The following is a 14,680-nucleotide window of genomic DNA, read 5'->3' on the forward strand; positions in this document are numbered from 1 at the left end:
ACAAGAAAACAGGGTCCCTTGGCTTGGGTGGGCTCAGTAGTTGTGATTTTCTCCAGTGGGCATCCCTTTGCAACACAAACCCACTCTCGTGTGCAGCCTCTACGAGGGTGTCCCCGCCAGCTTCTCGCTCCTCTGCAGCAGGCTCTTCCCATCTCGACATGTAAAGCGTTCAGCAGTGTTTCTGAGCTCGCCTGCTGGTAGACACCCCACCTTTCTTCTGAGTCCCCAGTTGTGCATGGGGTCATGAACGCTGTCTGAATACTGACTCCAATTCTAGTCCAAGTTTTCCTCAGCTGACCAGCACGGTTCCACGAAGAACCAGAGAGACCCCAGGTGACATGAGTCACAGCCCATAAAATTCAGGCGCTGGGGAAATTTCTTACTTTTCCCTGTAATCAAGTGTCGTTTCTGTTTGGAGTCCCTGCTCCTCTGGGGATAGAAACCGCCCCCAGGCCCAAATGACAGCGTTCCCTAGCACTCCTTGACTTCGAGGCAGCGTGAGGAAGGGGTTTGGCTCCAACCTCCACGATGGTCCGTGGAGAAACATACATAAGGCAGATAAAACTCAGCTGGAGAAAAATATAAGGAAGAAAAATCTGTTTTCATTCCATTGACACATAGTGAGCTACAGGAGATATTTTTTAAACAAAATGGGGATTAGGGATGAGGGCGGTTCTGTAAACGTGAACTAATTCCCATGCTCACTGAACAATCCAAAAGTTATATATGGGGAAATCACAGGATATATTAAATACATAAGCTATGTGGAACATTTTAACCTCCTGAGTGAATGGTTATTAATAGGAAAATAGTAAATCATGACCAAAATAATTAGAATAGATTACTGCTGTAACACGGATCATTATTGCATCGACAAATTCATAATGCAGGTCAAATTGCAGAGCCTGAAGGATGACAACTCCGCAAAGAAATAACCAGACGTAATTATGTGATGTTACAGGGTGAGCGTTCAACCACTATAGTGTCGTCAGGGTCTTGCGAACCTGTATTCACCCATGGCGCTAGGCTGTCGGGTCCTGGAGGAAGTCTGCCGGACATGGCCAGCGCCTGCAGGGGACCTATGAAATCTATGGGCACGCTTCACCTGGTGGAGGCAGGGCCTGAAGATGGGGACATTGCGAGGTGGTCTGGCAGACGTGCTGGGGAGAGTCCAGGGAGATACTGAACGTGGGATTACCCTCCACGGTCTCCACTGATCACACAATATGGTGGTCTTATAATACCTCTCCCAGTGGACAGCTAAGCCCCATGAGATTCCCCTTGAAAAGAGACTGCCCGGTCAAACCCATCAAGGAAGCCCCAGTGATAATGTGGCCATCAGCCCGAGTCGAGCTGCTGTGGTGTGTAACCCTGCTCTACGACATTCTCCCCACATTCTGCCTGAGGGATGGGCGCACACAGCCTGCTTTACTTCTTGCTCCTTTTGCTGGCTTCTGGTGTAAGTGATATCCTGAGCACCATGTTGGAAACGCTGGTCTTCATCTGCACCCCAGCTGTATAGGCACAGCTTTCCCTTTGTTCAGTAAATTCACAGATCTGACCTCTACACCCTGTGGGGTTTTATTTGTAAAATTTTGAGCTAAGCGAAGTTCAGTGACTGGGTATCCCAAGGAGGTAGACTTCATCTCAATGTAAGAAAATCCTCTTGGCGACTTGAACAGCCCAACCATAGCCTCCGTTTGAGGGTCATTCTGCCAACTCTCATTCCTGACTCTGTCTTTCAGATCCTGCGTCCTGGCGTAGCTCTCTCAGAGACCAATCCACCTCCACCCCCTGTCGGTGGTCTGTCCCATGGCTGCGGATTTCTTGTGTGAAAAATATAATTGTTATTTAAAACTGTAGCTGCCTTTGCTCTCTAGGAAAATTGCAATACTTCAAGGGAGATAGGAAATGAGCAAGAACCATGCTGGCGCTGGGTGGGTGGGACAGAAGGGGGGAGACGGGGGAAGATACTCCCTTGTGGGGGCATTTGGGCCTAGAAGAGCAGCAAGCTGGGGTAGTTTGGGCTCTGGAGGGCACTGGCATTGTTTGCCAAACCTAAGAACTTGGGAAGAAATCAGGAATCCTAAAGAAGGGGAGACGAGAGATTTGAAAAGGGGTGCTGACCAAGGCAAGTAGTTTAGGGCTCAGAGCCTTTTTAGAACAGGGACCTATGATATGCTCCCTAATTTTTTTTCTACTTTCACAGTATAAGTCTCCTCCCCAGCTCTTCCGTAACACTCTCCAAGCTACATCACCAGCCTGCGTGTACTTCTTAGGGACAGCGTACGTAACTGGAGTTGAGCTCTACATTCCTCTTTTTGGGTCCATGTGCAGAGAACCCAAGACATGGAAAGACGCGGAAGTTTGAGCCAGAAGTGAACTAGTAAAACCCATTGAACTTCGTGTCTAGTGGGACTGGGTGAAACTCCCTCCATCCTGACTGAGGTCTCAGAGGACCGGTGGATGGATCTCAGGTGCCAACAGACCAGTAAAAGCTAAACTTGGTGCTGACGATCGGTGGAATGCACTAATAAAGTGAGGTTTGATTTTTCAATTATCCAGTTGGAAAACATTCTTTGAAATTTATTTTTTGAAGTATTTCTGGATTAACAGCCAAGCAGAAGGGAAAGTAGAGAGCCTTCCCATACACCCCTTGCCCCCGCCCCCTATCCTCCACCAAGTGGTACATTTGTTACAACCGATGGACCCACACTGACGTTGTTATCCCCCGAAGTCCATGGCTTGCATGACAGCTCATTCCTGCTGCTGTACATGCTCCAGGTCTGGACAAATGTACAGTAATGTGCATCTATAACTTCGGTATCATACAAAGTGAATCCTTTGTGTTATACTCTGAGTGCCCTACACAGCCTGTCGTAAAAATCCCCTGTGCTCAACCTCTTCATCCTTCCCTGCCTCCGGCCCCTCGTAACCCCGGGTCCTCTCACCGGCTACATAGTTGTATCTTTTCCAGAACGTCACCAAGTGGGGATCACGCATGTATGTACTTTTCAGATCGGCTTTCACTTAGGGATATTTCCCCCATGTGTTTTCATGGACTGATAGATCTTCTCTTACTTTAGTGCTAATAGTATTCCGTTGTGTGGTTGTATGCCAGTTTTTTTTATCCACTCACCTATTGAAGGACATCTTGGTCTCTTCCCAGTTACAGAATCAACGAATAAGGTTGCTATAAACATCTAAGTGCAGGTTTTTATGTAGACATAAATCCTCCCCTGCTTTGGGTAAATACCAAGAGCATGATTACTGGGTGACATGGTAAGAGTACGCCTCATTGTGTAAGAAATTGTCACACTTTCCTCCAAAGGGGCTGCACCTGTTTGCATTCCTGCCATCCGGGATGAGAGTTCCTGTGTCTCCACATCCTCACCAGCATTTGGCATTGTCAGTGTTCAGATTTGGGCCACTCTAATAGGTGTGTGTAAGGGAACATTTTTGATGATCATATCCAGCATGAGTATGAGTAGTGAGTAGGAGGGGCAAAGACCCTTTTCCTGTTTGGTCGGTGCAAAGGGAAACTGGTATAACCTTTGTGCGAGGAATTGGGCAATGTGTGCCCAAAGACTTAACCGATTCCTGTGTGTTGACTCCAGAATTTAATCCCTAGGAAATCATCTACAGGAACAGAGATTAATTGAAAATCTGGAGACATTATATATTTTACACAATTATTCACAAAAACAAAGGTGGATATACTCTAAATGTTTAATAAAGGAGATCGACCTGATTGTTTATATACAATGACACAACAAAATTAGGGCCACCTTTTCAAGACACACTGTGGAAAGATGTCTGATCATTGGAGCTAAAAGGACAGGTTCTCTTCCAGAATGGCTGGGAATGTGTCATAGAACGTGATTACCTCCAGGTGATGAGCTAAGGAAGACTTTTGTTTTCTCCATCTTTTCTTCTATATATTCCAAATTTTCAACGACATGTATGCCCTCTGCATTCAGTGGTAAATTAAATAAGCACATCAGACTGAGGCCCACACGCAAAAAAGGATTTACAACACTTTTGCTAATCCACCACCTATTAAACTGCTTAAAACACACACACACACACACACACACAATGTGGTTTTTGTCATATTTAAAGGTCATTTTTCAATTCTCTGTTGGAAGGAATGGGTTACAAAGCTTGAAAGAAAAGTGACTTTTGGATTGCAGTGGCCCGATACAAGACTAGCTCAAACTCAGGTTTTTAGCCGATGTCTCATATTTTAGGACAGTGTATACAGTGTCAGCAAGCAAAATCCAAGTGAAGTTTACTGTAAGTGAGATTTACCGCAGCTGCATTTCCTGTTCCACGTATGATGAGTTTGGGCCGTACTCGCAGGCTGCATAATAAAAGGAGAAACACGTCGATATGCAGTAATCTTTTTTTTTTTTTATAATCAAAATAATCTCCATTTTATTTCATGCTTGGAATCACCCAGTTGCAATGCACTGCTTCCGATGGCAAACCCTGGGAAAGGAGCAGAGAGGTAAGGGCTGCCTTAGGATTAAAGAACAAGGAAAACAAAGACAGAAATGAAAGTCCGCGCCTCTCCTTACCCAGCAAGCGCCCCCCGGCTCTCAACCTACATCTACACACAAGCGCTTCAAGGTGGGTGGTCTCCCTCCGTGGCCTCATCCCTCTAGAAGGTTTCTCTCTCTTCTAGAATCTCATTAAGCCACATGACCAGCAGCGCCAAGTTGTTATGGCAACAGGAATTTTAAGAGTAAATTAATTTTGCTACAAGGTGTTATTAAGACCAGGTGAGGATGGCCTTGAATCCCAATGTCTCCCCTGAGCCAGCAAGAGCACCGTGGCTCCCAGAGGCTCACGAGAGCTTCTCCCGGAAGGAAACATCCCGATTTATGATCATCTCAACCCGTTCTCATAGGAAAGGTGACCGTAAGTGGTGTCAGGTTTATTGTATATTTGTATATCCCATTATAATCTTCCATAAAATGATAAAGGCAGGATATATGAAGCTCTCTGATGAACTCAAACAGGAAAAGAAGGTGTCGTTCAGACAGTTTCCCTTGGGGTAGAGGTTACAATATATCCTTAAGGAGCTTTACTATATGGAAAATGCCCACCTTTTAATTTCAGAGACAGGCATCAGAAAACGTCTGGGACATCAATCAACATCAGCGCTGAACTATTACGAAGGTGGGTACACAACACAGCAGAGCCTTCCACCTGGGGATGCGGGAGAAGGTTCTAGCAGTCCCCTCTACAAACCCTTTACAACCCTTGGTAATTCTGGATTTTCCAGGCTTATCTTTCCCAGAGTGATTTTTTCTTTTTTTAAAAACACTATTCTTAAAAAAGTATTCTGTGGTCAAATAATGAAGGACTATAGTCCATGATAGACCCCTGCCATGTCCTCTAAGCCCTTAGAGAGTCATGAAGCCAGCCAGCAGATTAGAAGCACTGCTGAGCCCTACAAAGAAGAAACCATTTTAATCACATTTAACAGGATTTCACAGGGATTTTTTTAGTCATTGAACCTATTTTTAAATATTCCCTTAATTTTTAGTTACATTTATTAACATCAGGTGGACACACTTTTAAGAAATGCTCCTTGGCGGCGCCTGGGTGGCTCAGCCAATTGAGCGTTGACTACTGATTTCAGCTCAGGTCATGATCTCATGGTTAGGAGATTGAGCCTCACACTGGGGTTCTGCGCTGGGTGTGGCACCTGCTTGAGATTCTCCCCTCCCTCTGCTCCTTCCCCCACCTCTCTCCTTCTCAGAAAGAAGGAAGGAAAGAAGGAAGAAAGACTCCTTATATTAAAAATTTGAGGTCAAAATTAGTGATAACTGGATAGGACTACTGCATTCCAAAGGCCACTCCAAATTTAGAAAATTGTTTCCTTTTTACTAATTTCTGGTGCCAGTAGAGCCATTACCTGACCTTCCCTCTTCTTTGAAAAATACTGGTGATGTGTCAGACACTGACCTTATGGTTTTGCATGCTTCTGCACTGGTCCGAAACACACGTGTGTGTCCTGTGTGTACAGGGCCACATATGTGTGCACAGACACCAATGTGCTCACACACAAGCACACACAGCGCATGAGAAGGGACAGCAAGAAGAGCCCCCTGGAAACTCATTTCCAAGCAGCACGTGTCAGGATAGAGATGGGAAGGCAGGTTTCCACGATAACCATCTGAAATTTCTAAGTGATGCTGCGACAGAAAAGAGCCACATGGAAATGAGGTGGTGGAGATGTGGGGCCCAGAAGGTGGGGTGGGGAGCACTTGGGGAGCTGCTTCCTCTTCCGGGAACCCACAAGCCCCTTGGAACTATCTGGGAGAGATGGATAAACTTTATTCAGGTTGTAAGCTGCCGTGACAGTTATCAGCGGTGGGAATCTTGTGGAAGAAAGAGAGAAAGAAAGAGAAAGAGAAAGAAAGGAAGAAAAAAATCAGTGTGTGTGTGTGTGTGTGTGTGTGTGTGTGTGTACCATTTTACTTCCATGGTGAATGTGAAGCTTCAAGACTTCTGATCTGCTGTCCTTACAGTCTACCCTGGTCACCTGTCCTTGGGAAAGTTTGTACTCAGCATACTGTACATCTGAAATCAAAGCTAATCTGAAATGACTTGAATAAGCACCAAGCTGATAGGAGAAAGAGTTATTTCCTAGCAATATCTGTGCACACTTCATCAATCAATACAATTATATCGATATCCTCACAACCACTCATTCTGAGTTGCCTGGGAAAGTATTTAAAGACAGATGGTCTGGGGCACCTGGGCAGCTCAATGGATGAAGCCTCTGCCTTCAGCTCAGGTCATGATCCTGGGGTCCTGGGATCAAGTCCCACATCAGGCTCTCTGCTCAGTGGGGAGCCTGCTTCTCCGTCTGCCTCTGCTGTTCCACCTGCTTGTGTGTTCTCCCCCTCCCCCCACCTCTGTCAAATAAATAAATAAATCTTAAAAAAATAATAAGTAAAAACAGATGGTGTAAAGAAAAGATAAAAATGGTTTCCAGCCTGGGTCCCTGGGCTACACCATGTGGAGCTGCCACGAGTGGCGTCAGCACAGTGGAGAGAAGCATGAAGAGAGGTGGCAGGCAGCAGCATGGAAAGTAGCCAGGCACCTTCATTCCATGGAGAGGAGCCAGGCCAATGGGACTGGGGCAGAAATGGACACAGGCAGACCCATGGGAGTCGAGGGGCTGTGCCCAGCCTCGACGGGGCATGGAATCCCAGAAAGGCAATCCTCAGGGGGCTGGCTCTCCATGAAGTCTGCTGGAGGAGGAAGACGCACAGGGCCGAAAGGACTAGTACCTATCTTACAGAAAGAACACCAACCAGTTGGCTGGTTAGCAGCGGAGTCTGCAGCGCTGCCAGCTCATCCGCAGCAAGGCACCTCGGAAACGGAGACGGTCTGTTCTGTATGTGGGAAAGTGTGCTCTGTTCTCTGCATCCTCGTCATCCAAGAAAGGGACTTCCAGAATCTGTCAGTGGATGTTGGAGTGTTGGCCCAAGGCACCTGGACAGACTCGAGAGCAGCGAGGGGGCAGCGGGGAGAGGCGACCCCAGGGTGGTGGGGTGAGAGGGCCCGACCCAGTGCCACGGTGGTAGAAATGGCTCTTCTATCCTTGTTTATTTTACTCGTAAAAGAAACTTAGTGCTATTGCCACTTCCCACACTCCAACTTTTCTTCTAAATCACTGCTTGGGTTAGACATTCTATGGCTTGTAATGAGAACGGTAAAATGCCTTGTTCTTATTATGGCAATTTGAATAACAAATACGGAATGACACAACAAAACAGCCCAGACGATAAAAATAATTGTTAACCCATTTTACTAGCTCGGTGGCCAAATTATATTTTTATAGATTACAGTGCGGCGGAGGTAAATGTGCTCACAGGTTCCTTGCTAACAAGGTCACCAGTTTAATTTGAATATTTTCCACAGCTGTTGCTCTCACACCTAAAGAGGGAAACAGCTCCAGCTACGTAGGGCAAGCGACCAGGAATGCTAATGAGTCTAACAGATTGGTTCAAAATAGAAGCCTAAACCTTCAGTTCATGAGGACACGACGGTTACGAAACCAAAGCCGAGGAGCAGCGATCTGTGTTCGGGAATTCAACACAGCAGCATTGCTTGGATTTTTGACATAGTTCTTGGCCCAGGCTTGGCAAAAATGTGTACACTATAAATAGAGAACGGGGAAAAAGGTTACAAGACACCACACAGTTCCATGAACATGAATGTCGCTCTTAGAAGACTCAACCAAGGACGCGTTGAACACATGCCTCGTTTCCCCGGTTGAAGAGAATGCCCGTGTGGAGAATCCTCGAGGAGCGCTATCCTGTGCTGTCAGGACAAAGTTAAAATTTAGGATCTGCAACAACACACGTGGCATTAAGTTATGCATCCAACAAATAATGCAATTTGGGCATCCAAAAAAGCCATCCTGTTTTTTGTTTCAGTAACCTTGACTTACACTCCTAAACGATGCGTGTTCGTGTGTTTACACTTTCCGCAGCCCCGTACACTGAGCTACCGGTGATGGGAACTCGCTGCTACTAACGAAATATGATCACCAGGGTGTGCGGCGGCAGGGGTCGCACCCCTGGGCACGGAGCACACGGGCACAGAGACGGCCTTCCAAGGGCGGTCTGGGCATGGTGCAGAAGGTCAGATGCTTTCAGACTTGGACTTGGAAAGACAGATCACAGCATGAGCATGCCACCAGACGCCCACAAACACACGGTCTGCATGGGCCCATGACACGGAAGCAGGCAGCGGACAGAGGTAAGGACTCAACGCGGTGCCTCCCATGATGTCTCACCCTTGGGAAATGTCAAGAGGCTGATTCTCCAGCTGATTCCCTACTCTTCAGGGAAGGAAAGCGCTGTTCCCATCTCAGGTAACAGATTTGAGATGATAAACTCCCAGGAGCCAGACATCACCCTTTGGGGGATTCCACAGGGCCCTTGGCTGGTGTGTGTCTCCGTAACTGTCCAGGGTCTCCTTGAGGAAAGGCAGGCACTTAGAGAGAGCCCATAACTCCGGCAGAGCACTGAATTTGCATTTAAAAAAAAATTAGCCTAGAGGCTTGGGAAGGGGGACAAATGGAGATTATCTCCTAATGACCTAAGGGAAGAATAAGAGATAAATTATTCCAAAATACTAGTGATGATTTACCTAATTAGTCTTTGACAGCTTGAAACGTGTCCTAAAGAAAAAGGTAAGGAAGGCAGCAATCTGGGAGTAGTCTGTGCTTTAGAAAAGCGAGATTAATTAATTGTAAATATAAAAACCGCGTCATTGGATTATATGATTTCCTCTGAGTAATTTTAATTACTTGGTATTTCAGGACCTTCAAAAACTTCCTTAAGCTAGAATTCTTTTTTTTTTTTTTAAGAAAACTTACCTTGAGTTTTGCATCCTACTAAATATTTTACTTGTAGAGCCCCCCTGTTTTTTATTATAAGGCTTTTTTTTTTTTTTTTTTTTCTGATTTGGTAGCACGGGTAAAGTAAGCTAAAAGAACATAGAGAAATCCTTTCACAATTTGTTTCAATTTAACATTCAACAAGGGAGAGATTTGTTTCCTCTGCAGATTTTAAGAGATTTAAATAGGGCCGTTTATGTTCAGCTCAATTAAGCTACTGATCATTCCATTCTTTAAGCAGTAAAGTGTCCTCAACCCATTATGACTTCAGAACAGTAAAATAGCCTGGGCTGTCCGAGTCCTCACTCTGCAGCACTCATAACCCATGCGGCTACCTTTGGTGACTGTTATCAGGACAATTAACGTGGGCCTACAGTTCTCGCTCTGGTAGGTACCAGTGAGCGCGACTGATGATCTCCAGACCTGCTCCTGGGGCAAGACAAAGCCAGCCAGCTCCCAAGGAGTCAGGAGAGAAAGTCCACCTGCAAAAGGAAACACCTTAGAACTTAACAATTCCACGTCTTGGGACATACAGAGAGAGAGAACTAGACACAGCTGCTGACGGCATGCTGGGAGAATTCTACGCACCTGCCGACGGTAGCTGGTGTCCCTCAGTCCCCAGGAAGACTGGCCATGGTGCCATGAGGTAACCGCACAGGTAAATGGCGGTGAGGCGGCTGTACTTTTGGCACACATTGGATTATTTCATTTATCTCCATCTGACCAGTATTTATTCTGGTTTTTAGTACATCAGGAACAAAACAACAACAACAACAAAAAGGTGCAATGAGGCATGCCCAGGCCTCCAGACCTTCACGTGAACCCTTTCTGACAAGGAGGCCCCCGTGGCTCAGTCAGTGAAGTGTCCGGCTCTTGATTTGGGTTTAGATCATGATCTGGGGGTCATGGGAGGGAGTGTTGTGTTGGGTGCTCTACTCCGCTAGGAGTTTCCTTGAGAGTCTCTCCCTCTGCTTCTCCCCCGGTCTCTTCTCTCAATAAATAAGTGAATGAAATCTTAAAACATTTTTTGTGTGTGTGCCAAAACAGTGAGAGTTCTTTTTCAAACAATACCCAACTATCTGGTTTCTGACCTGCCTTCTGACTCCATACAATGACACACATTATGGAAAAACATACATAAATAAGAATTTGTTTGAAGATATTATCGATCTATCGATCTACCAAGGTAAGATCACCCAGTTTCACAATTGAAAATATAAGACACAGTGAAACTTGAATTTCAGTTAAACAGAAAGTAATTTTTGATGGATTTGTGTCCTACGCAGTCCTTGGGGCACACTTACCCTAAAAGTGCTTATTGGTTATCTCACATTCAAATGTGATGAGGCAGCCTAATATCATATATCTACATTTAAACCAGGATGCCTTCAGATAAGGACACTGACATAACAGGTGTTGGCCAGGATGTGAAGCAGCTGGAACTCTGCCTTTCAGGTTGTAAATTGGTGCAAGTACTGTGGGAAACATATTGGCACTATAGGCAAAGCTCTAACAGACTCACATCCTGTGACCCAACAATCCCACACCTGGGTATATACTCCGTAGAAATGTGCACATATGTCACCAAAAACGGATACAAGGATGTCCCTAGCAACATTTCTCATAACAGCCCCCAGTTGGAAACAGCTCAAATGTCCATCAGGAAGTCTACGCAGCCGCGAAATGAACACATAACCAAAGCACAGAGCAACATGAGTGACGCGCAAGCCTGACGCTGAGTGTAAGAAGCCAGATGGAAAGGTCTACATGCTGTTCTGTCCATGCAAAGTTCAAAATGATAGCAACTGATTAGGGTGCTGGCTATTGGGAACAGAGGTCACTCTGGGGAGCCAGGTGAAGTGGATGGAGAGAAGTGGACATTCCTCTTCTATGCATATACCCTGCCTCAAGCCAAAAGGCAGCTCTACCAGCTTACTCACACTGGGATAATTCGCCAAGCTGTATGCTTGGGATCTGGCCATGTTTTTCTGTATCTTTTGATGTTTATAACTTTAGAGAGTATTTTTTAAGTGCTTAATAAATGAGTTTTACTTATTTATAAAAAAGGGAAAAAATCCAATTATCCGAGATGCAGTGAGGGGTTACCACTGTATTAGTCAGGGTTCTCCAGAGAGACAGAACCAATAGGATCCATAAGATATAAATTTTTTACATGAATTATTAAATATATGATTTCATTTGTGATTGGCTGTAAGGAATTGACTCAGAATTATAGAAGCTGGCAAGTCCAAATCTGTGGTGTGGGTCACAGGCAGAGATCCAGGAGGATCGTGGGGCAGAGGAGGTGCAGATGAAGGCTGGCTGCCGGCAGAGCTCCTTCTTGCCCAAGGACGCCAGTAACTCAGCCTTCAGCTGACTGGGGGAAGCCCGCCCCCATCGGGAGGGCAGTGCGCCTCACTCAGAGTCCACCGATTTAAACGTCAGTCTCGTCCATAAAGACCCTCCAAGATGACACATGCAATTACCCATCACAACAGCACACAATTAATAAAGAAAGAGAATCACTTGATGACACGGTGGGCATTGGGAAGGATCCCTTCTATGGTGGTCAAGATCAACATCAGCGATAATCTTTCCAAACCGAGTCGTTCTTAGAGATGGAAAGCTTTCCCACAGCGACTCAGTGTTCCTGAGATGTGGTACTAACGCCAACGCAGTTATCAACCCTCACTTGTCCGCGCACAGTATGGGAAGATGAACTCTCCCCTATTGCTAAAAGGTGTGGCGCGACATCGCAGCCCTGTCTGTATTCCGCCTCGACCTGGCCTGCCTGGACTCTATCGAGAGTCCGTTGCACACACTGTAATCAGAACTCTCTTTGTTCACATGGGTTGCGAGCGAAAATTTCCTGCTCAACAACCCAGTGCGCCCAGGTGAACACACCCGAACTCTGTAGAAGAACCTTCCAGTCCCTCCTTTTCCTTCACACCAGCTGCCCCTGCACTGCCCTCACTGGGTTCCCAGCTCAGCTTTCTTCCTATTTTCCTCTCTTCTGCACACTATGCTACCTGCTTCTTCCACTCACGGGGTGCTCCTGGACACGCTCCCTGTCTCCTGGTCTCCATGACTGTGGTCACAGTGTTTGGTTCTAAATCCTGAAACCAAGCATTCCTAGCTGCCCTGTCTCTGTCTGGTGGTCGATGTGGGCAAGAGTCCTAGATCAGGCATAAAGACCCCACTCCAGCCCCACCACCGAGTACCTGACCCTGAGCAAACCACATCTCCTTCCAAGCTCTTAATATTGCGCCTCAAAGTAGGAAACATACCAAAGACGTGGTTGTCAAACACTTGTTCTAGTCTGTTTGCTTTATAAAACTCTTTTCTTAAAAAATGCAAATATGTAGAAAGATACACAATAAAAACTCCCCTTCTCGGGCGCCTGGGTGGCTCAGCAGGTTAAAGCCTCTGCCTTTGGCTCAGGTCATGATCTCAGGGTCCTGGGATCGAGTCCCGCATCGGGCTCTCTGCTCAGCAGGGAGCCTGCTTCCCTCTCTCTCTCTCTGCCTCCCTCTCAGTCTACTTGTGATCTCTCTGTCAACTAAATAAGTAAAATCTTAAAAAAAAAAAAAAAAAACTCCCCTTGTCCACCATGTTCTCCTTTCCAGAAGCAGCCAGTATCAGCAGATTCTCATTTACTGTTTCTAAGCTATGTTATCTATATAGGAGAAGAGATGTGTTTTTCTCCTCTTGCACAAATGGGGACAGACCATGTGTGCTATTTTGCATACTGCTTCCCCCCCCCACTTAACAGTATAAAATAAGAAATAATTCCATATTTTTACAAAAAGAGTCCTACCCACGCTTAAGAGCTACCTAGCATTCCACTGTGTGGATTTTCATAACTTGTTTAACTATGGACCTAGTGATGGGCATTTTGAACATTTCCAGTGTTTTGCCATCAGTTACAATGCTGTAATGAGTAGCCCATGAGAAAATCTACTTCACACAGGTGTGGATTACATCTATGGGATATGTTCTTAAACGTGAAAATGCCAGATAAAATGGTAGCCACATTTACAATTTTTCTGCTATAGCTAACTCTCATGGTCTAGATGTGTATCCATCTCTGCCAGGGCCATAGGGGACTTTCTATTATGTTACACATTTTCCAAGAGAATGTGTATCATCACCCTTTGTGCTCTAACAATAGGACTGGCAGAAAATATCTCCATGAGGTTTAAATCTGCACTGTTCTAAATGAGCCTGAATATCTTCTCACTTATTTAAGATCTATTTGTATGTCCTGTCTTTCAACTGATCACAAAATGTGCCCTTTTATCTACTGAGTTCTGAGCATTTTCTTATTGATGTCAGGAGCTTTTTATATATTGATAAAATGAGCCCTTTCTAACATCAGTCCCAAGAGATGTTGACTATGGCAGTTTTCCACATACAGTTTTGTTATATGGAGCACTACTTGGAAATCTTTCTTTCCCTTTTTTTGCCCACAGATCTTGGGTCATAGACCATATTTAAAAAGTCTTCCTTGGGCGCCTCGGCGGCTCAGTGGGTTAAGCCTCTGCCTTTAGCTCAGGTCATGATCTCAGGGTCCTGGAATCAAGTCCTGCATCGGGCTCTCTGCTCAGTAGGGACCCTGCTTCCCCCTTCTCTCTGCCTGCCTCTCTGCCTACTTGTGTTTTCTCTCTCTCTGTCTAATAAATAAATAAAATCTCTAAAAAAAAAAAAGACTTCCTTGTTCTGAGTTTATTTATTTATTCATTTATTTATTGAGAGAGGGGAGACAGAGGGAGAGGGAAAGAGAGAAAATCTTAAGCCTACTCCCTGCCCAGCACTGAGCCTGACACGGGGCTCAGACTCACCACCCTGAAATCATGACCTGAGCTGAAGTCAAACATCAGACACCTACGGACTGAACCACCCAGGTGCCCTCAAGATTATTTTAAAAATATCTTCCTTTGGGCGTTTCTCACGGACTTATTTCTATTTTAACCTTTAAGTCTTAGATTCATCTGAAATTTATTCTGCTCCGAGGCATGAGGTATGAAGTCACGTTTCCTTGTGGAGGTTCAAGAATCTCATGAACCAACTCAGGAGATCAATTACATTATTTTGCGATTATTTAGAAATTGTCATTTGAAAAAATATGTGATTCCTAAATTCAGCTATAAACTTTATTCTGCACGTTTCAGAGTAAAGAGGAGAGGAATCCACACCTGTGAGGTGATGGTCACATCTGGATTTATGGTCTCTTCTTTACTATACGTTCCC

Source organism: Mustela nigripes, chromosome 6 (assembly GCF_022355385.1).
Source record: "Mustela nigripes isolate SB6536 chromosome 6, MUSNIG.SB6536, whole genome shotgun sequence".
Taxonomy (NCBI): domain Eukaryota; kingdom Metazoa; phylum Chordata; class Mammalia; order Carnivora; family Mustelidae; genus Mustela; species Mustela nigripes.